Genomic DNA, 23,689 nt, shown 5'->3' on the forward strand with positions numbered 1-23,689 from the left:
GGGTCGGAGATTTTCTCCGCTTAGGGACTGGGTGTTGTGTTGTCCTAATCATCATCATTTCACCCCCATCGACGCGCAAGTCGCCGAAGTGGCGTCAAATCGAAAGACTTGCACCAGGCGAGCGGTCTACCCGACGGGAGGCCCTCGTCACACGACATTATTATTATTACCATTTCTCCCTATGTAGGTGGAAGCCAACCTGATGTTTTCACAATCTGAGGAGAAAACTGGCGATTGAAATTTCGTGAGAAGATCCCGTCGCAACGAAAAACGCTTTTGTTTTAATCATTGCCACTCCAATTCACGTATCATGTCTGTGGCACTATCTCGCGATAGTACAAAACGAGCTGCCCTTCGTTGTACTTTTTCGATGTGATCCGTCAGTCCCACCTGATGCGGATCCCACACCGCACAGCATTACTCCAGGATAGGGCAGACAAGCGTGGTGTAAGCACTTTCTTTAGTAGACCTGTTCCACCTTCTAAGCGTTAATCGCAGTCTTTGGTTTGCTCTAACCACAACATTATCTATGTGATAGTTGCATTTTAGTTTATTTGTAATTGTAATGCCTAAGTATTTAGTTGAATTTACAACCTTCAGATTTGTATTACTTATCGCGTACTCGAACTCGGATTTCTTTTAGTCCTCAAGTGAATAACTTCACACTTTTCTCCATACGGGGTCAATTTCGACTTTTCGCACCATACAGATATCTTATCTAAATCATTTTGCAATTCGTTTTTGGTCATCTGATGACGTAACGACACGGTAAATGACAGCATCATCTTCAAACAATCTAAGACGGCTACTAAGATTGTCTGCTGTGTCGTTAATATAGATCAGGAACAATAGAGGGCCTGTAACACTTCCTTGGGGGGAACGCCGGATATGACTTCTGTTTTACTCGATGACTTCCCGTCTATTACTACGAACTGTGACCCGTCTGACAGGAAATCACGAATCCAGTCGCACAACTGAGGCGATATTCCATAGGCACGCAGTTTGGTTAGAAGACGCTTGTGAGGAACGTTCTCGAAAGCCTTCCGGAAATCTAAAAATATGGAATCAATTTTACATCCCCTGTTGATAGCACTCATTACTTCACGAGTATAAAGAGGTAGTTGTGTATCACAAGAACGATATTTTCTGAATCCTTGCTGCCTATGTGTCAATAAATCGTTTTCTTAGAGGTAATCCATAATGTTCGAACACAGTATATGTTCCAAAACCATACTGCAAAACGACGTTAGTGATATGGGCCTATAATTCAGCGGATTATTCCTGTTTCCCATGTTTGGTATGGTGTGACTTGAGCAATTTCCGAGTCTTCAGGTACGGAACGTTCTGTGAGCGAGCGGTTGTATATAATTCCTAAGTATGGAGCTATTGCATCAGCATTCTCTGAAGGAACCTGACTGGTATACAATCCGGACCGGATGCCTTGCCTTTATTAAGTGATTTAAGCTGCTTTGCTGCACCGAGGATATCTACTTCTATATTACTCATCTCTTCCCCCCCCCCCTCCCGCCCCCCCCCCCCCCCCCAATGAACCATGGACCTTCCCGTTGGTGGGGAGGCTTGCGTGCCTCAACGATACAGATAGCCGTACCGTAGGTGCAACCACAACAGAGGGGTATCTGTTGATAGGCCAGACAAACGTGTGGTTCCTGAAGAGGGGCAGCAGCCTTTTCAGTAGTTGCAGGGGCAACAGTCTGGATGACTGACTGAATTGGCCTTGTAACACTAACCAAAATGGCCTTGCTGTTCTGGTACTGCGAACGGCTGAAAGCAAGGGGAAACTATAGCCGTAATTTTTCCCGAGGGCATGCAGTTTTACTTTATGATTAAATGATGATGGCGTCCTCTTGAGTAAAATATTCCGAAGGTAAAATAGTCCCCAATTCGGATCTCCGGGCGGGGACTACTCAAGAGGACGTCGTTATCAGGATGACTGCCTACGTTTCTAGCATTTGTAGACTTAGAGAAAGCTTTTGACAATGTTGATTGGAATACTCTCTTTCAAATTCTGAAGGTGGCAGGGGTAAAATACATGGAGCGAAAGGCTATTTACAATTTGTACAGAAACCAGATGGCAGTTATAAGAGTCGAGGGGCATGAAAGGGAAGCAGTGGTTGGGAAGGGAGTGAGACAGGGTTGTAGCCTCTCCCCGATGCTATTCAATCTGTACATTGAGCAAGCAGTAAAGGAAACGTAAGAAAAGTTCGGAGTAGGTATTAAAATCCATGGAGAAGAAATAAAAACTTTGAGGTTCGCCGATGACATTGTAATTCTGTCAGAGACAGCAAAGGACTTGGAAGAGCAGTTGAACGGAATGGACAGTGTCTTGAAAGGGGGGGTATAAGATGAACATCAACAAAAGCAAAATGAGGATAATGGAATGTAGTCGAATTAAGTCGGGTGATGCTGAGGGAATTAGATTAGGAAATGAGACACTTAAAGTAGTAAATGAGTTTTGCTATTTGGGGAGCAAAATAACTGATGATGGTCGAAGTAGGGAGGATATAAAATGTAGACAGGCAATGGCAAGGAAAGCGTTTCTGAAAAAGAAAAATTTGTTAACATCGAGTATAGATTAAATGTCAGGAAGTCATTTCTGAAAATATTTGTATGGAGTGTAGCCATGTATGGAAGTGAAACGTGGACGATAAATAGTTTAGACAAGAAGAGAATAGAAGCTTTCGAAATGTGGTGCTACTGAAGAATGCTGAAGATTAGATGGGTAGATCACATAACTAATGAGGAGGTATTGAACAGAATTGAGGAGAAGAGATGCTTGTGGCACAACTTGACTAGAAGAAGGGATCGGTTGGTAGGACATGTTCTGAGACATCGAGGGATCACCAATTTAGTATTGGAGGGCAGCGTGGAGGGTAAAAATCGTAGAGGGAGACCAAGAGACGAATACACTAAGCAGATTCAGAAGGATGTAGGTTGCAGTATGTACTGGGAGATGAAGAAGCTTGCACAGGAAGCATGGAGAGCTGCATCAAACCAGTCTCAGGACTGAAGACCACAACAACAACATTTATCATCTTGGCAGTTGTTCTTGATTGGAATTCAGGAATATTTACTTCGTCTTCTTTGGTGAAGAAGTTTCCGAAAACAGTGGTTCGTAACTCTGCTTTAGTGGCACTGTCATCAGTGACTTCACCGTTGTTATCGCGCAGTGAAGGCATTGATTGCGTCTTGCCACTGGTGTGCTTTATGTTTCACCAAAATCCCTTTGGGTTTTCTGCCAGATTACGAGACAGAGTTTCGTTGTGGAAATTATGAAAAGCATCTCGCGCTGTTGCCAGCTCCTCGTTTTTTCACGTGATTCCACGATCGTACACATCATCAAATTTACGATAATGGTATCACGTGAAAAAACGAGGAGCTGACAGCACCAGGGGGCCCAAAAAACCTGGGGATGGCTTTAACATGAGCCGAAACTGGTGACAATAAACAAATGTTGCTGCGATCTCCCCTGTTGTTTTAATCAAAGTCAGCACCAAATGCTGTGCTTCACGGACAACATTGTCTTAATGTATACTCCAGTCTCTGTCTTTCTCTACAGTTCTTACCATCTGCAGCTCCCTATAACACCGTGGAAATTATTCCCTGATGTCTTAAGACACATCCTATCATATGTCAGGTTTACATGTTTATTTTTTGCCAATTCTGTGTAGAACCTCTTCGTTCCTTATCTGATCAGTCTACCTAATTTTGGTGCTTCTATAGCACGCTTCGATTCTCTTCCGTTTCGATTTCCCACAGCCCATCTTTCAGTACCATAAAATTCTGTGCTCGAAAGGTACATTCTCAGAAATTTCTCGCTGTAATTAAGACCTATGTTTGATACTAGCAGACTTTACTTCACAATGCAGTGCTAATCTGCTTTGGATGTCCTCATGGTTTGTTTTTTGTGCCTCCTAAGCAGAATTCCTTAACTTTGTCTACTTCGTGATCACCAATTATGATGTGAAGTTTGTCGGTGTTTTCATTTCTGCTACATCCCATTACTTTCGTCTTCCTTCGATTTACTAGCAGACGGACGGGTTTGAGCGACCTTGTTGGGATGATGACAGATACCTCGACCAACGACTCGCCGTGCTTTTGTTCGCTCATTCTCTGCTTGGAACGCACCTCCATTACAGGCGCCATTTTGAAGGCTACGTGTAGCCCCGCGATTTATCGGAACTTCATGAAACTGTAAGGGCTGAAGCAGGAATATTCCACCATGCCCCACAAAAAATTCTGCATTTTTCAACCGAAACTGGCCGAGAAAAAGTGTTTCATTACTTACTAAAGGTCCCTTGTACAGTGGTTCCGAAATGAGTATCTGATTTTTCTAAATGTCTTCTAGTAGCTTCCTCTGGTGTAATTATAAAATTTTGATGAAGGTAAGGCTGACAAGTGTCTACGTGTATATTCTTCCACGACACCATTTTGCAGGTTACCATGTTGGATTACACCGACAGTGTTGACAAGGAAAAGTCTTTCTAATGACAGGAAAGCCTCTCACCAGTTTTGGAGGTCAAATGGGATGTTACTCCGGCGCCATTATTATAATGGCAGGCGCTGACGAAGTTTCGGAGGGAGAGAGTCTTGGCTCATTAACATCACCCAGGCTTTCGACCGTTATCTGCTGTCGTCAGTTCGATGGCTCTGGAAGGCAGCAGAGTTCACCGTCCCGCGGAGAGAAGCAGCCTACCTTGGTTTACGGTAGGTTGTCAACACTGTTCTAGTTGTCAGCAAGTCAGCGAGGAAACACTATTGATAATCAGCACCAAACTGAGACTACTTTATGTTTATCATCAGCAATGAGACTTTCTCTGCCGGCGGGAACAAAGTCTAGAGTAAGGTTTTTGTACGCTGCTGTCTTCAACCATATACACCCATGTGGCTTTTGCATGTTTTTCCCATATCATTTAGCCTCCTTTCATTATATCGTAGTCTCGGTGCTGTATCCGTATAGGATGACGACGACGATGACGATGACGGCGACGATGATGACGATGACGACGACGATAATGACGATGACGGCGACGATGATGACGATGACGGCGACGATGACGGCGACGATGATGACGACGACGATGATGACGATGACGGCGACGATGATGACGATCACGGCGACGATGATGACGATGACGGCGACGATGATGACGATGACGGTGACGATGATGACGATGACGGCGACGATGACGGCGACGATGATGACGATGACGGCGACGATGATGACGATGACGGCGACGATGATGATCACGGCGACGATGATGACGATGATGACGACGATGATGACGATGACGGCGACGATGATGACGATGACGGCGACGATGATGACGATGACGACGACGATGATGAATGACCTTGTATTTTCTATCTTCTGAAGGCTTTAAATGCCGATATATTATTAATTGGCATCTGGTTATAACAAATCCTACCAAGAACGACGCGTTTCTGATGGATCTTCGCTGTACCGTTGACTTAAAATGGCGTACTTTCATAACGCGCGAGTTATAACACGAAGATAAGTAAATCCGAAGATTATTTACCCATCAGTATGATGATGCCGGCCGAAGTGGCCGTGCGGTTAAAGGCGCTGCAGTCTGGAACCGCAAGACTGCTACGGTCGCAGGTTCGAATCCTGCCTCGGGCATGGATGTTTGTGATGTCCTTAGGTTAGTTAGGTTTAACTAGTTCTAAGTTCTAGGGGACTAATGACCTCAGAAGTTGAGTCCCATAGTGCTCAGAGCCATTTTGAACCATCAGTATGATGTTTTCCGTCGTTTTACTACAGCAAATCGTACCAACAACGAAGCGTTTTCGAAAGATCTTCAATATGCTGGTGCTTAGGAACAGCGTATTCACAGGGCGCAAGTTATAGCATGACACCCTACAAATACGAGCTCGAACTGAAAGCAACATCTGATTTGATCCATTGTAAATGGTCCTGAAGGCTTGCGACTGTGAAAACAATAGGTTTGTTAATAAGTAATCCTTCTGCTACCAGTCACGATTTTCTTTATTTTATTTTTCACACGACGCGTTTCGGGAAATGATGCCCATTTTCAAGTGCGTTTTTTGTGTTATGCCATTTCTATGTGATGTTGTCGATGTGTGAGAGTCCGCTTTTAATCGCAACATTTATAAAGAACCAGATGGTATAGCAATGGGGTCATGTATATCTGGTACCATAGCAGACATATACATAAATCACGTAGAACATAAATTATTTAACAGCCAAGAACCTTGCCTAACGAAAACTGATTTGTTTTATAGGAGCTTTGCAGATGACACACTACTGTTAGTGAAATGGGATACCAAAGGCATCACAGACATTCTAAATTTCTGCAGTAATCTACATGAGAAAATTAAATTTGCAGTGGAACGTGAGCAAAATAATAGCGTCAACTTTCGGGAGCTAAATATTACAAGACACAACAACACATACACATTTAAAATTCATAGGAAAAACACAATGACTGACACCACAATCCCTGCAACCTCATGTCACCCAAATATCCATAAACAGGCGGCATTGAGGTCAGTGCATCATAGGGCAACTAAAATACCATTGAACCAAGAAAATATGCAACAAGAAATACATAGTGAAAAAGATTGCAGTTGCCAATGGTTACAGTGCTTCCACAGTTGACAAATTCCTAGACAAAGTGAAGAAAGACCCAGGCACAAACTGCACCACAGAAGAAAAAGGTAAAAATTGGGTTTTCTACATCTAATAAACTGCAACAAAAACTAAAACATAATATAAAGTGTAGACATTTTGAGGAAACGTATGTTTATTCACAAAATGAAAGTTACAGCTTCATCACACACCGCGTGGGGGACATACATGAAAACTTCTCAGTGTGGTGGCCCTGCAAATCTACGCACAGCTCGTATCTCTCCTGTGTGGCACGAAACACGGTCACCATTGTATCTTGTATTACTGCTCCAGCTGCATCGTTTATTCGCTGTATCAGCTGGTCTGGGCTATTAATCTTTACCTGGTACATGTCTGACTTTATAAAAACCCAAACAAAAAAGTCCAAGAGCGTCAGGTCAGGAGAGCGGGCAGCCCATAGTCTAGGTGATGCGCGGTCAATCCATCTACCACAAAGTATTTCCTCCAAATAATGTCGAACGGTGTTTGCAGAGTGCGGAGAAGCGCCATCTTGTTGGAAACACTCTCTTTTACCCCCCACCCCATTTTGTGGTTCCAGAGACTGCTGAAGCATGTTTAGGAAAACTGATCCTTCATTGTCTTTTCGGCAAAAGTGAAAGGTACGTATACCTTTGTTTTGGTCACTCTTGGCCATATATTGACTTTAGGTGTGTCACGTTTCCAATCTTAACTGCTTTTGGCTGTTCATCCGCCCAAATGCGACAGTTGTGCCATTTCACCTCGCCCCACTTGTGAAACGTGGATGCAGCACTGAAAAGAAAGTTTCCCCTAGGATTTTCGTCCTGCATTGCTTGTAGCAGGTCTGTACACTTGGCAACATGAGCATCAGTGTCTTGAGGGTCAGGGTGGTGTACAGTCTGGATGTGGTATGCACGTATGCTCAACGTGAATCTCAGTGTCCGCCACACTGAGCCGTCGCGTTGAGGTGGTTGGGCTGCGGCTTACTTTCTGAATTTCCTCAGGAAATCCTGTGGACTTCTTGGTGGGTCATCCCTCTCAGTCGAGCCGAAACAACGCCTATTGTTTCTGCAGTCGTGAGCACTCTTCAGGAGTACCTGCGAAAAATAAGAGACATTTTTTTAGCGAATTTAAGGAAATGTCGAGTGAACCACCCTGTATATTCGCACTTGTTTTCTTACACGGACAATTACGGTGCTTTCCCTTTTTAATAAAGTTTTGTGCTTATTTACTCCTTTCCGGCCTGGTGCAACCATCTATAATTATCGTCTTCCCAACGCGCAGTTGGACCAAACTGCTGCAAGTGAAATATTTAGGGTATCTGTGATTTCCGAGAGTCCACCTACCGACGGTAGAAGGTGTTGTCAGTGTCACGCGAAGGTTACTCGAAAAGTGCCGCTGGACACGTATTCGTCATTTTGACATCACTTCCGAATCTACCCTTCGGAGCCGTGCTGGCTTTATGGGGACCACACCGTGGTTCAGGTCGAAAAAAATCGATTTTCGGTTTTCATCATATTTCGATAATGGTTCAAATGGCTCTGAGCACTATGGGACTTAACTTCTGAGGTCATCAGTCCCGTAGAACTTAGAACTACTTGAACCTAACTAAGCTAAGGACATCACACACATCCATATTTCGATAGATTAAGGTTTTATTTAAGTAGTCTGAAAAGGATTTTGCTGAAAAAAATTTTTTTTTCGATCATTTAAAGAGCATTTTCCTACCACGTGTGTTTGTGCCACGTCCTCTTTTCTGTCACCCACTGTCAACCCACCCACTGTCAACTCTAAGCCATATGAAGATGCCATTATTAGCAAAATAGAATGTGTAGGCCATGTTCAAAAATGTTAGGGAACAAGGCTGAGAAAACTAACTGTTGATATGAGAGGAAAAAAATTAAAAGATGGAAAATTATTGACCGGACAGGGTCGGTTAACTAAAATGAAATAGAAAACTTGCAGGTATACTATGGGCAGGCAATTAGGAAAAATAAAGAAAATCTGGAGGCAATGAAGAGAGATGTTTGGGCCATATTCATCCATAAATCCTCTACTGATGATAAGCCATGTCATGGATTGTGTCCATCGGGAGAAAATTCGTGGTGCAAATACAATAGGGCTCAGACAACTGGAGAATCTTATTATCACCAGCATTCTCTTCCTGCTGCTGTTATTACAGCAATTAAACCTATTTTCAGAGACTTGGCTCATCCTGACCTCCTAAGGAAATGTCTGCATGGGCAGACACAGAACCCAAATGAATGTTTCAACAGCATAATTTGGAACCATCTTCATAAAACTGTGTTTGTAGGCATGCATACAATGAAACTAGGAGTTCATGATGCTGTTATTACGTTCAATTGTAGTAATATTGGAAAGTGTTGGGTACTGAAAAAGCTAGAAATTAATCCTGGTGAAAATATGACCACTGGGCTGCAACATTGCGATAAAATGAGGATAGCCTATACAGACAGGTCTGCAACTGATATGGCCAAGAAAGCAAGACAAACATCCTGGAAGGTGAAATAGAAGCTGGAAGACCTGCTAGAGGCGAAAGAAGGGCCATCATATGCAGCAGGACAGTTTTAACTAACTGTAAATAACAAATTTCATAAGTTATTTCTTTAAAGTCAGTTTCCCGCAAACTAAAATTTTCAGTACGTATGCCACTTTATATCAGAAACTATCATAGATAAATGAATGAAATTTTCAGAGACTCTGCATAACATAAAAATCCACCTCTGGTACTACATTCATTAATACCGAGCGAGGTGGCGCAGTGGTTAGACACTGGACTCGCATTCGGAAGGACGACGGTTCAATCCCGCGTCCGGCCATCCTGATTTAGGTTTTCCGTGATTTCCCTAAATCGCTCCAGGAAAATGTCGGGATGGTTCCTTTCAAAGGACACGGCCGACTTCCTTCCCCGTTCTTCCCTAGTCCGATGAGACCGATGACCTCGCTGTCTGGTCTTCCCCAAAACAACCCAACCCCCAACATTCATTAATATTTCCCCATTAGGAAGTTCACAAAAAAATATTTTCTGCAGAAAAAACTTAATATTTTTTTGTTAATAAATTTAAAAAAGTATTTCTTAAAAAGTATAAAATGGATAAAGTAGATTTTAGTACAGTTGACTCTATCACCATCATGTAACATACAGTAAAAATATTAAGGTCCTGCGTCAAACAGTTTTTTCAGGAATGGGTCAAATACTTGCCTAAATTAACATGGGTTAGATAGGCAGGGTGTGGTCCCCTGAAGCTCATCTCGTTCCGTGAGAGGTAGTAGGTTTTTCAGGGCCTACAGGAACCACGTGTGGCGTGCTTCGTGATGAGAATCGCGCCTCGTGTGAGGACGGCTGTGGGAAGCTACGAAGAATCCACTCTGGGCAGAGTGGTTAGTATTGTTCTCATTCTGAGCGCGTCCACTGTCGGCAGCAAGCAGTGGCCGTTGACTTGTAGACCTGAAGTGAGCGCAGCGCTCGAGCACACGAGGTTTCCGGAGGCGCGGGGAAGAGTGGCAGCTTGATGAATGGCGTCGCAGGCTGGCTCACGGCCACCGCGGCTGCGCCAGCAGAGGTCAGGGGACAAAGGCGTAGTCTGTGGCGTAGCGGCGGCAATGGCGTGGGCTGCCCCAGGGAGAGGCTGCCTGCTGCTGCAGGGGCAGGGGCTGCCGAAACACGGCGCGGTTCTCGTGCTAAATTCCTGTTTAAATGTGTCACAATACTATCCGTAGGCATCTGTAAACGTCCACATATACAGGGCTATTACAAATGATTGAAGCGATTTCATAAATTCACTGTAGCTTCATTCATTGACATATGGTCACGACACACTACAGATACGTAGAAAAACTCATAAAGTTTTGTTCGGCTGAAGCCGCATTTCAGGTTTCTGCCGCCAGAGCGCTCGAGAGCGCAGTGAGACAAAATGGCGACAGGAGCCGAGAAAGCGTATGTCGTGCTTGAAATGCACTCACATCAGTCAGTAATAACAGTGCAACGACACTTCAGGACGAAGTTCAACAAAGATCCACCAACTGCTAACTCCATTCGGCGATGGTATGCGCAGTTTAAAGCTTCTGAATGCCTCTGTAAGGGGAAATCAACGGGTCGGCCTGCAGTGAGCGAAGAAACGGTTGAACGCGTGCGGGCAAGTTTCACGCGTAGCTCGCGGAAGTCGACGAATAAAGCAAGCAGGGAGCTAAACGTACCACAGCCGACGGTTTGGAAAATCTTACGGAAAAGGCTAAAGCAGAAGCCTTACCGTTTACAATTGCTACAAGCCCTGACACCCGATGACAAAGTCAAACGCTTTGAATTTTCGGCGCGGTTGCAACAGCTCATGGAAGAGGATGCGTTCAGTGCGAAACTTGTTTTCAGTGATGAAGCAACATTTTTTCTTAATGGCGAAGTGAACAGACACAATGCGCGAATCTGGGCGGTAGAGAATCCTCACGCATTCGTGCAGCAAATTCGCAATTCACCAAAAGTTAACGTGTTTTGTGCAATCTCACGGTTTAAAGTTTACGGCCACTTTTTTCTTCTCGGAAAAAAACGTTACAGGACACGTGTATCTGGACATGCTGGAAAATTGGGTCATGCCACAACTGGAGACCGACAGCGCCGACTTCATCTTTCAACAGGATGGTGCTCCACCGCACTTCCATCATGATGTTCGGCATTTCTTAAACAGGAGATTGGAAAACCGATGGATCGGTCGTGGTGGACATCATGATCAGCAATTCATGTCATGGCCTCCACGCTCTCCCGACTTAACCCCATGCGATTTCTTTCTGTGGGGTTATGTGAAAGATTCAGTGTTTAAACCTCCTCTACCAAGAAACGTGCCAGAACTGCGAGCTCGCATCAACGATGCTTTCGAACTCATTGATGGGGACATGCTGCGCCGAGTGTGGGAGGAACTTGATTATCGGCTTGATGTCTGCCGAATCACTAAAGGGGCACATATCGAACATTTGTGAATGCCTAAAAAAACTTTTTGAGTTTTTGTATGTATGTGCAAAGCATTGTGAAAATATCTCAAATAATAAAGTTATTGTAGAGCTGTGAAATCGCTTCAATCATTTGTAATAACCCTGTACAATCCGCAAGCCACCTCATGGTGTGTGGCGGAGGGTACTTCGTGCACCAGTGCCATTTCCCCAATTTCCAGTTCCAGTTGCCAATAGTTCGTGGCAACAAAGATTGCTTGTGACCCTCGATGTGGGTCCGAATCTCTCTCGCTCTAATTTGACTTTCAGTGTCTGTTAGAGAGAGATATAGGAAGGAGAATGTATGGGTCTGGTGATATATCGCCTGACTTTCTGAAAAATATCATCCACGCAATTACGAAGACTGTGGGGGCTGACAACTGCGAGAATTATCGCACAATCAGCTTAACAGCTCATGCATCCAAGTTGCTGACAAGAATAATGTATACAAGAACGGAAGAACTGACGATGTGCTACATGAGGATCAGTTTGGCTTTAGAAAAGGTAAAGGCATCGGAGAGGCAATCCTGACGTTTCGATTCATAATCGAAGCAAGATTAAATAAGTGCCAAGACACGTTCATAGGATTTGTCGACCTGCAAAAAGCGTTAGACAACGTAAAATAGTGAAAAAAGTTCGAAATCCTGAGAAAAATAAGCGTAAGATACAGGGAGAGGCGCGTTAATATACAGTACGTACAAGAGCCAAGAGGGAACAATAACAGTGGACGACCAGGAACGAAGGGCTCGGATTAGAAAGGGTGTAAGACAAAGATGTAGTCTATCGCCCCCTACTGTTCAGTCTGTTCATCGAAGAAGAAATGATGGAAATAGAATACAGGTTCAGAAGTGGAATTAAAATTCAAGGTGAGCGGATATCAATGATAAGATTCGCTGATGACATTGCTATCCTGAGTGAAAGTGAAGAAGTAGTACATGATATGCTGAATGGAATGAACAGTCTAATGAGAACAGAGTACGGATTGAGAGTAAATCGAAGAAAGGCGAAGGTAATGAGAAGTAGCAGAAACGAGAACAGCGAGAAACTTAACATCAGGATTGATGGCCACGAAGTAGATGAAGGAGATCAGTAAAATAACCAACGACGGACGGAGCAAGGAAGACATAAAAAGCACCCCAGCACTCGCAGAAAGGGCAATCCTGGCCAAGAGAATTCTACTAATGTCAAACATAGACTTTAATTTAAGGAAGAAATTTTTGAGAATGTACATTTTAGAGGGTCTGTGGGAAAACCGGAACAGAAGAGAATCGAAGCGTTTGAGATGTGGTGCAACAGACTAATTTTGAAAATTAGGTGGACTGATAAGGTAAGGAATGAGGAGGTTCTGCTCAGATTCGTAAAGGAAAGGAATATGTGGAAAATACTGACAAGGAGAAGGGACAGGATGGTAGGACATATGTTAAGACATTAGTGAATGACGTCCATGGTACTAGAGGGAGCTGTAGAGGGCAAAAACTGTAGAGGCAGGCAGCTATTAGAATCACAATTAATAAAATATTCTAGGCTATTTTGCCGTGGTAGAAGGGATTTCGCTTTCAAACCCGACGTTTCGCCCCCATCTACGGAGGACATTTTCAAGGGGGATCGTAACTTTGTTGAATGTCCGATTCACGCCCTGGCTCGCTACTGACTACTGCTAAATTCAGGTTCCGGAATATTTTATTAATTGTAACAATTCCGGCCGTGACAGTTCTCATTTTACAATGACACTAACTGAGGACGTAGGTTGCAAGTGCTACTCTGAGATGGAGAGGTTGGCACAGGAGAGGAATTGGTGTCAGGTCGCATCCAAAGACCCAGAAGAATTATCACTTATAATAAAAAAAAAAGGTAGGAGGAAGCAATGTACTGGTTGACTCTTCTGCGAACGTACGCTCTCGGAACTTTTAACACTAAACCGTAATACAGAGCCGGCCGCGGTGGCCGAGCGGTTTTAGGCACTTCAGTCCGGAGCCGCGCGACTACGGTCGCAGGTTCGAATCCTGCCTCGGGCATGGATGTGTGTGCTGTCCTTAGGTTAGTTAGGTTTAAGTAGTTCTAAGTTCTAGGGGACTGATGACCTCAGATGTCAAGTCCCATAGTGCTCAGAGCCATTTGAACAATTTTGAACCGTAATACAGAACGCCCCTCTTGCAGTGTCTGCCAATGGTGTAGGTTTGTTATCTCTGTGACGCTTTCGCGCTTACTAAATGAACCTGTAACGAAACTTGCTGTTCCTCTTTCTACCTTCTGTATCAGTCGTATGTGCTACGGATAGCAGACTGAAGAGCAATATTCAAATATTGGTCGCACCAGTCTTTTGTAACCTATCTTCTTCGTTGATGGACTAAATTTCCTGAGTATTCCTCCAATGAGTCAGCCTGGCATGTGCATTATTCGCCATTAATTTTATGTGGCCGTTCCACTTTACATCGCTCCATGTTCGTTATTCCTAGATATTTTATGGAAGCAATATATTCCTAGATATTTAATATAAGTAAATCTTCCAGTGATTGTTCTGCAATTTTGTAACCATACAATGGCGGGTCTTTCTGTCTACGTACTGGCAATACGTTACAAAATGGCTCTGAGCACTATGGGAGTTAACATCTGTGGTCATCAGTCCCCTAGAACTTAGTTCTAGTTAAACCTAACTAACCTAATGACATCACACACGTCCATGCCTGAGGCAGGATTCGAACCTGCGACCGTAGCGGTCACGCTGTGCCAGACTGAAGCGCCTAGAACCGCACGGCCACACCGGCCGGCCAATATGTTACATTTATTCACTCTGAGCGTCAAGTGCCATTCCTTGCACAGAGAGTCAGTTCTGCGCTACATTTTTCCAGCGTTGCGAATCCTCTGTATACAGCACCATCGTCCGTGAAAAGCCTTGTGGAACTTCCGACGTCGTCTACGACATCACTTATACATGTTGTGAAAAGTAATGGTCCTGTAACACACTCTTGAGGCACATCCGAATTTCCCTGTACGTATTAAGAGTTGTATACATTGTAGAAGGACATACTGTGTTCTCTCTGCTAGGTGCTCTTCAGTCGAGTCACACAGCTGGTGTGATATTTCGGACGCTTGTATTTTGTTCGTTAGGGGACGAAGCATAACTGTGTCGAATACCTTCCGGAAGTGAAGTGACAGGGCATTTACCTGGGCGTCTGTATCCACCTGCTATCTACATCTTGTGGACGAACGGAGCGCGCTGGGTTTCACACGTGCTTTGTTTTCGGAACGCATGCTGATTCCACAAATGTCGAGATACGCAAGCGTAAAAAAGTGTTCCAAAATTCTACAACAGACAACGTCACAGATATAGACATATAGTTGTGTGTCTCTTTTCGACGACCCTTCTTGAAAACGGTGACGATCTGCGCTTTTTGCCAATCATCAGGCACCCAACAAACCTCTAAGCGCACAGTTGCGACATAAAATCACTTTAAAGGTTCTATCTCCTACAGTAACAATATAAAAAAGATCTGAAATTCACCTGTGATATACACGGTGTGTGCAGAATAATAGTAAAAACTGTAAGAGACTAATTCGAATAAAACATTCCATATAACATTTGTCCAGTTTTTATTGCTTGGGGAGATACTAATGTTAAAACATAACCAAAACAAATACCTCGATGATCGAGTAAACAAAAGGCAAATGGTTAAGTTCAAAGTTCATTTTGATAAATTCCACATCCAACTTAAATTCTTTCGTATTCTCTTGATGCCACCACGTGTTGCTGTTCTGATGTCATCTTTTAAGAGCAGCACTATTCGTAATCCGAACCATCAATTCGTCTCTTATGTTCACATTTTTTTTTGTACGCTTCGCCTTTCTACAATACCCACAGCAAAAGTATGTTGAGGTATTTAAGGTCCGTGGCCCTTGGTGGCCAGGAAACGTGACAATTATTTCAACTCCATCATCTAAACCTAACATTCTCCTGAAGATGGATTTGCCGAAATGGTAACGTTTCTAGGTCACAAAGGTCCCCGGACCTAACTTACCTCTTCAACTTTTTGTCAGTGGGACAGGTTGAAAAACAATGTCTACAAAGAGAAAGAACACATAACCGACGAAATGATTGTTCGGATAATGAAGGGTGATAAGTTTATAAGTGATTCTGCTAGTCGGCACATGCACCTAAAGCGGCTCACCCAATGATAGCCCTCGTAAGGTGATAAACAAACCAATCATTCGGCAGACACAGCGATGATTGGCCAGAAGGACTGGTGAAAGAATAAACTGTTGATTTTTAACTATACAGCTGGCTGTATACCTATTGCTATAGTCTGTTGCAACGTTACCATTCAGAACTGACGAACAGTTTTGCTGGTCTACGTTCAAAGTCGTTGAGAATGTAGCTGCATATTGGTAAGAACAAGATATGCTCTTTCGGTCAGCAATAATTTGAAATGTTCTTAACGTTATAAATCAGAGCGTTAGAGTGTCAGCAAGAGGGATAACAATGGAGCCTTCCATCTGGTAATGGTATCCCATCTTTTTTCAGCAACTCACTTTCCAGAAGTTTCACCTTCCTCACGGAGAAACACCACATGTTTGCACAACACGCGAACATGAACTGCCACAAATTGGTATTCATCGGCATCTTGTGTGTCCTGTAACTGAAACTAGCATTGCCGTTGAAAGAATATTTCGTCCGTAAGGGACGGCACTATGAGGGCTGCGACTCTTGATCAATACAAATAAAACAGTTTCTGCGTCAGCCACTTGTTTATTGTGCCATTAAGCTTTTCGATGGTTCACACTATCATCTTCAGGCGGAGAACTGCCTATTTATACTGCTGGTGTTGGTGAAGAGGTCTTTTCACAGTCGCAGACCAAGAGCAGTGTAGGTTAATTTGCGTCTTTTGAGGGAAGGCACAGTTGTAGAAGGTGTGCATACTGTTGTCTGATGTGTGTGTTTTGCTTTAGGGCGCAAAAAAACATCTGGGGTCATACGCGCTATGCCTGAAATATGTCTTCTCCACTGCACATTACATTTATACTGTTTCAGTGAAAATGTAATGTGCAGTGGAAAGAGCATACATCAGGTAACAGCACGCAGACCTTTTACAACTGAATCAGGTAATAGTAAGCATGCCTTTTACAACTATACCGTCCCTCTAAAGACGCAAAATAACCTACACTGCCCTTGGTCTGCGACTGTGAAAAGACGTCTGTACTCTTCACCAATACCAGCCGTGTAAATACACAGTTCTCCACCTGAAGATGATAGTGTGAACCATCGAAACGCTTAGTGGCAAAATAAACAAGTAAAAATAAATGAATTTCGTGTCGGCGACTTGCGCGTCGATGGGGATGAAATGATGATGATTAGGACAACACAAACCCAGTCCCTGGGCGGAGAAAATATCCGACCAAGCCGGGAATCGAACCGGGGCCTCTTTTTTTTTTTTTTTTTTTTTTTTAATCGTTGTGTTTGGTCGTTGCGGACGTTGCAAGACATCCTGTTCAAGTTCGGTGGTTGATCCTTCCACTCAGTTTTTTATTACAGAGGCTAAACCGGCTCTCTGACCGAACACGCTGAGCTACCGTGCCGGCGACCACTCAGCTACCGGGGGCGGACAATAAACAAGTGAATGATGCAGAACCTGTTTTATTTGTGTAACATTGGCGTGTCTTAGTTTAGTTTTAGACACCTAACTATTGCGTTTAATATCTCCAGCTTTCATGCGTGGATCATATCCGGTCCGAAATCTAATGGCTTGTTCAGGGAATTGCTATATTCTTCACCTATGTTACTGAACCAAGAAAATTGCTGTCAATTAGTGCTCAGAAGAGACATGAAGAGATCACACGAAGCCTTGTCAGCCACCGCTGTAATCAGATTCCTTTTCGTGAGCAGGTGGTGTCGGACCAGCTGCAGAAGATAGACAGGGATGTCTAACGGTGCTGGTTACTATAGCGGCGGGACAGCATAACGTGTTCTGGCGAGCGATGGCATGAATTATTAATGCTCTTTCTTCCGGCCGTAACTCTGGCGGGGAAATTATGTAGCGTTTAATTGCGTAATAACAGCGTAGCGGCTCGCGGTAATTGGTGTACGTGGTATGGACTAAATAATTGCATGCAGCGGCTCTGCGCTTCTGCTGAGAGCATAAACAAATTGGCCACCCGCGTGAGAATTATGCTACTGCCAGCGCGCTGAAAGGACTGATGGCAGAACGTGTAATGGATGGGGGGAATGGACGCTGAGCTAACATCAACTTCCCGTTTAATTGCGTGCCGTATGAGATGAAACAGAAACAAAGTTATTTTTATTTCGAAATGAAATTTCTTACGCACTGTAGGGAAAAGAATATAGTAGACGACGAATGGTTAGCTTTGAGAGATGAAACAGTGAAGGCAGCAGAGCATCAAATAGGTAAAATGACAAGGTCTGGCGAGCAGCAAATGAAGCAGGCAAAAGAGATCACAGGAAGCTAAAAATGAGATTGGCTGGAAGTGCACTGTGGCTGAGCAGGATTGTATAGAGAATAAATGCAACAAATAGCATGGATAACTAATCAAGAATTAGAATGGAAAACCAGTACTAAGCAAAGAAGGAAAAGTTGAAAGGCGGAAGGAATATATAAAGCGGCGAAACAAGGGTAATGATCTTCGAGGAAGTATTATGGAAGGACAAGAAAAAGTAGACGAAGATGAGTCGGGAGATGTGATACTGAGAGAAAAAAATGGTCATAGCACTGAAAAACCGAAGTCGAAAAAAGGCGGACGACATATCCTTAGAACTACCGATATCCTAGGGAAAGCCTGCCATAACTAAGCTATTCCACCTGGTGGACAGGAGAAATAATTCCAATTCCAAAGAACGCATGTGCCGACAGATGTGAATATTACCGAATTATCAGTTTAATAAGTCACGGTTGCAAAATGCTAACACGAATTCTTTACACGAGAATGGAAAAATTTGTAGGAGCTGACTTCCGGAAAGACCAGTTAGGATTCTGGAGAAATGTAGGAACACGCAAGGCCGTACTGAAACTACGACTACCCTTAGCAGAAAGGTTAAGGAATGACAAACCTACGTCGTTTATAACAATTGTAGATTTCGAGAAGGCTTCTGACAATGTTGACTGGAATACACTTTTCGGAATTCTGGATGTAGCGGAGGTAAAATACAAGAAGTGAAATGTTGTATAAATGGTTCAAATGGCTCTGACAAGGGAACCTCCCCATCGCACCCTCCTCAGATTTAGTTATAAGTTGGCACAGTGGATAGTCCTTGAAAAACTGAACACAGATCAATCGAGAAAACAGGAAGAAGTTTTGTGGAACTACGAAAAAATAAGCAAAATATACAAACTGAGTAGTCCATGCGCAAGATAGGTCATATCAAGGAAAACGCGAGCTGAGGAGCGCCGTGGTCCCGTGGTTAGCGTGAGCAGCTGCGAAACGAGAGGTTCTTGGTTCAAGCCTTCCCTCGAGTGAAAATTTTAATTTTTTATTTTCGGTTTACATGACAAACTCTTATGTTTTCATCACTTTTTTGAGAGTGATTATCACATCCACAAGAAAACCTAATTCGGGCAAGGTAGAAGAATCTTTTTACCCATTGGCGAAGTGTATAAGTTAGGTGGGTCGACAACATATTCCTGTCATGTGACGCACATGCCGTCACCAGTGTCGTATAGAATATATCAGACGTTTTCCTGTGGAGGAATCGGTTGACCTATGACCTTGCGATCAAATGTTTTCGGTTCCCATTGGAGAGGCACGTCCTTTCGTCTACTAATCGCACGGTTTTGCGGTGCGGTCGCAAAACACAGACACTAAACTTATTACGGTGAACAGAGACGTCAATGAACGAACGGACAGGTCATAATTTTGCAAAAATAAAGAAAGTAAACTTTTCACTCTAGGGAAGACTTGAACCAAGGACCTTTCGTTCCGCAGCTGCTCACGCTACCCACGGGACCACGGCGCTCGTGAGTTCACACTATCCTTGATGTTGCCTATCTTGCGCATGGGCTATTCAGTTTGTATATTTTGCTTACTTTTTCATAGTTCCACACAACTTCTTTCTGTTTTCTCAATTGATCTATATTCAGTTTTTCAAGGCCTATCCACTGTGCCAACTTATAACTAAATCTGAGGGGGGTGCAATGGGGAGGTTCCCTTGTGAGCACTATGGGACTTAACTTCTGGGGTCAACAGTCCCCTAGAACTTAGAACTACTTAAACCTAACTAACCTAAGGACATCACACACATCCATGCCCGAGGCAGGATTCGAACCTGCGACCGTAGCAGTCGCACAATTCCAGACTGAAGCGCCTAGAACCGCTCGGCCGCACTGGCCTGCCAAAAATATTTTATACTATGTGTACATAAACCAGACGTTAGTTACAAGAATCGAAGGGCACGAAACGGAAGCAGTGATTGACAAAGAAGTGAGACACGGTTGCAGCCTATCTCCAGCGTTATTCGAACTGTACACTGAGCAAGCACTAGAGGAAAGAAAAGGAAAATTTGGAGAAGAAATTGAATTTCAGGAAGAAGGAATAATAATTGTGCGTTGGTCAATGACGCACCGAACAACAAATACTTTTTAAATGTTTTATTTCAGTGCCATAACCGGTTTCGGGCTACCATACTATCTTCAGATGGCTAATATTTTTCGTTACACAGATGTTTCGATCAGCAACATGTCGTCTGCTCAGCAACACGTTCGAGTAGATTTGTTTTGTTGTGGTCGATGTGATTTTCCACAAGATCCAACATGGATAAAATAGCATTTAAATATTGTGCGGTTTGCCAATTATGTTCTAATTAACCCTGTCAGAGAAAGCAAAGAAATTGGAAGAGCAGTTGAACGGAATGTACAGTGTCTTCGCCGGCCGCGGTGGCCGAGCGGTTCTAGGCGCTCAATCCGGAACCTCGCGACTGCTACGGTCGCAGGTTCGAAGCCTGCCTCGGGCATGGATGTGTGTGCTGTCCTTAGGTTAGTTAGGTTTAAGTAGTTCTAAGTTCTAGGGGATGTTAAGTCCCATAGTGCTCAGAGCCATTTGAACCATTTTTGTACAGTGTCTTCAAAGGAGGATATAGGGTATGAGGTAAACATTAAGGGGATGCTGAGGGAATTAGGTTACGAAATGAGACACGAAAAGTAGCCGAAAGGTGGCCGAAGTTCAGAGGATTTAAAATGCAGACTGGCTGTAGCAAGAAATGCATTTCTAAAAAGGAGGAACTGACTAACATCAAACTTAAATTTACGTATTAGGACTGAAGAAATAACAACAAAACAACAACAACAACATAGATGTATTTACAGAGTCGAACTCACTATGGCAGGCATCTTTCTCACGGGTATAGGTCTTCCACCATGTAATCTAGGCACATGTGAAAGACTACCAAGAGATTCAGCGTGCCAGTTCAATTTTCTACCGATCATATTTCTTTTCCTTTGGCATTTGTCATGGGCTAGCGATATGTACAAGATGTACAACTTTACTTCCGCCGTTTGCCGATAGGTGGCGACAACGGTAAGTAGCGGTCGAAAGAAACATCGCATACGTCAGGCAGTTAGCTTGGACCTCGGTCAACATAACCTCATTCAAACATTAGTCGATTTGTGTCTGCATCATAAAGTTGTTCTTGATTGAAAATGGCAGTTTACGAGCTTAATTCTCGTCATTTGCGGGAGGTGTTACTGTTTTGTTTCAGTATGAAGAAAACAGCGACTGAGTCTCATGGAATGCTCTCAAGAACGTATGGTAAGGATGATGTTAGTGAAAGAACGTGTCGTGAGTGGTTTCAGCGCTTCAAGGAGGGTGATTTTAACGTCGTAGACCGGCATAGTGGTGGAAGAGAGAATGTTTTCGAAGATGCAAATGGCTCTGAGCACTATGGGACTCAACTGCTGAGGTCATTAGTCCCCTAGAACTTAGAACTAGTTAAACCGAACTAACCTAAGGACATCACAAACATCCATGCCCGAGGCAGGATTCGAACCTGCGACCGTAGCGGTCTTGCGGTTCCAGACTGCAGCGCCTTTAACCGCACGGCCACTTCGGCCGGCTATTCGAAGATGCAGAATTGGAGACATTGCTGAGTGAAGGCTCGCGTAAAACTCAAAAAGAATTGGCGCGATTAGTGGGAGTGGCGCAGTAAACCATTTCAAAACGTCTCAAGGCTATGGGCATGATTCAGAAAGAGGGAACGTGGCTCCCGTATGGGCTGAAAGCAAGAAACGTTGAACGGCGTTTGTGTGTTCGTGAACGGTTGCTTCAGAGGCAAAAACGGACCGGATTTCTGCATCGCATTGTGACCGGGGACGAAAAATGGGTTCATTACGATAACCCTATACGCAAAAAATCATAGGGAAATCCCGGCCATGCTTCCACGTCGACGGCCAAACGGAATATTCACGGCTCCAAGATCATGCTCTGCATTTGGTGGGACCAGCTCGGCGTTGTGCACTATGAGATGTTAAAACCAAGTGAAAGAATCACAGATGCTCGTTATCGAACGCAATTAATGCGTTTGAGCAGCGCATTGAAAGACAAACGGCCACAATAGAGAGAGAGAGGCACGATAAAGTGATTTTGCAGCACAACAACGCTCGACCCCACGTTGCAAAAGAGGTCAAAATGTATTTGGAAACGTTACAATGGGAAGTCCTACCTCACCCGCCGTATTCTCCAGACATTGCTCCCTCTGACTATCACCTGTTTAGATTAATGGCACATGGCCTGGCTGACCAACACTTCCGATCTCATGAAGAAGTGACATATTGGATCGCTTCAAAACATGAACAGTTTTTCGACGTGGGATTTGTACACTGCCCGAAAGATGGGAGAAAGTAGTGGCCAGCGATGGAAAATAGATTGAATGATATATGTGTAACCAATTTATTTCATTAAAGCCTCTAATTTTGGGGGAAAACGGCAGAAGCAAAGTTGTACATCTTGTATGTATACCGATGGCCGTGGTATCGCGTACGCGAGGTGTGAAGGGACACTGAATTGGCGGAGTTGTCATTTGTACACAGGTGATTCTTGTGAAAGGTTTACGGCGTCATTATGGCCGCACGACGTGAATTAACAGACTTCGAATGCAGAATGGTAGTGGGAGCGAGACGAATGGGTCACCCCATTTAGGAAATCTCTAGGTAACTCAGTATTCCGAGGTTCACGGTGTCAAGAGTGTTCAGAGATTACCACATTTCAGGCATTACTCGTTGGCAATTATGATTGACATCGCAGGGGCTTTTGACAATCTGTGGTGGCCAGCTTAGTTTCTGAGGTTACGCCAGATGGGAGTACCCGTAGCCCTATACAACAGTCTATTAGACTACTGCAGGGATAGAATAGTGAAATGGCGTGTGGGCAACCAGAAAGTAATAAGGAAAATTACCAAAGGTTGTCCCCAGGGTTCGATCTGTGGGCCCATCTTCTGGGACATAATCTTTGAACCCCTTTTGCAGCTGCTGGATGGGGACAATAGGACAGGTGAAGTTGTCGCATATGCAGACGACATGCTCGTGGTCATCTCAGCAAACAGAAGAGCCCAGCTAGAGGAGAAGGCGAGTGGCACATTGCAAACAATAACAGAATGGTGGAACACAAACAAGCTCAAGATAGTGGGTAACAAAACAACATACACACTTCTGAAAGGTCAATTAAGACGCAACCCATCAGTCAAAATAGGGGAAAACAACATAAAAAGGAGAGTAACCCGCTACTTGGGCGCTCACGTAGATGAGAAACTGAATTTCCAAGAACACATTAGAATATCAACAGACAAGGCAGAAAAAATACTGCACAAACTGGCAAGGATAAATTCAAGACAGTACAGACGCCCTTTGTCAGTCACACGAACCTACCACTGCGCACTCTTCGAATCGGTACTACGTTTTGCGGCCAGTACATGGGCGCACAGGCTCAACCTCGTCAGAAACTGAACAGCGGTTAGGCGAGGACAGAGAAGCGTCCTGATGCGACTATCTGGAGCATTTGGCACGACATCGATTGAAGCGCTGTGTGTAGTGCTTGGAATCTTCCCGGTAG

This window comes from Schistocerca nitens, chromosome 1, assembly GCF_023898315.1.
Source record: "Schistocerca nitens isolate TAMUIC-IGC-003100 chromosome 1, iqSchNite1.1, whole genome shotgun sequence".
NCBI lineage: Eukaryota > Metazoa > Arthropoda > Insecta > Orthoptera > Acrididae > Schistocerca > Schistocerca nitens.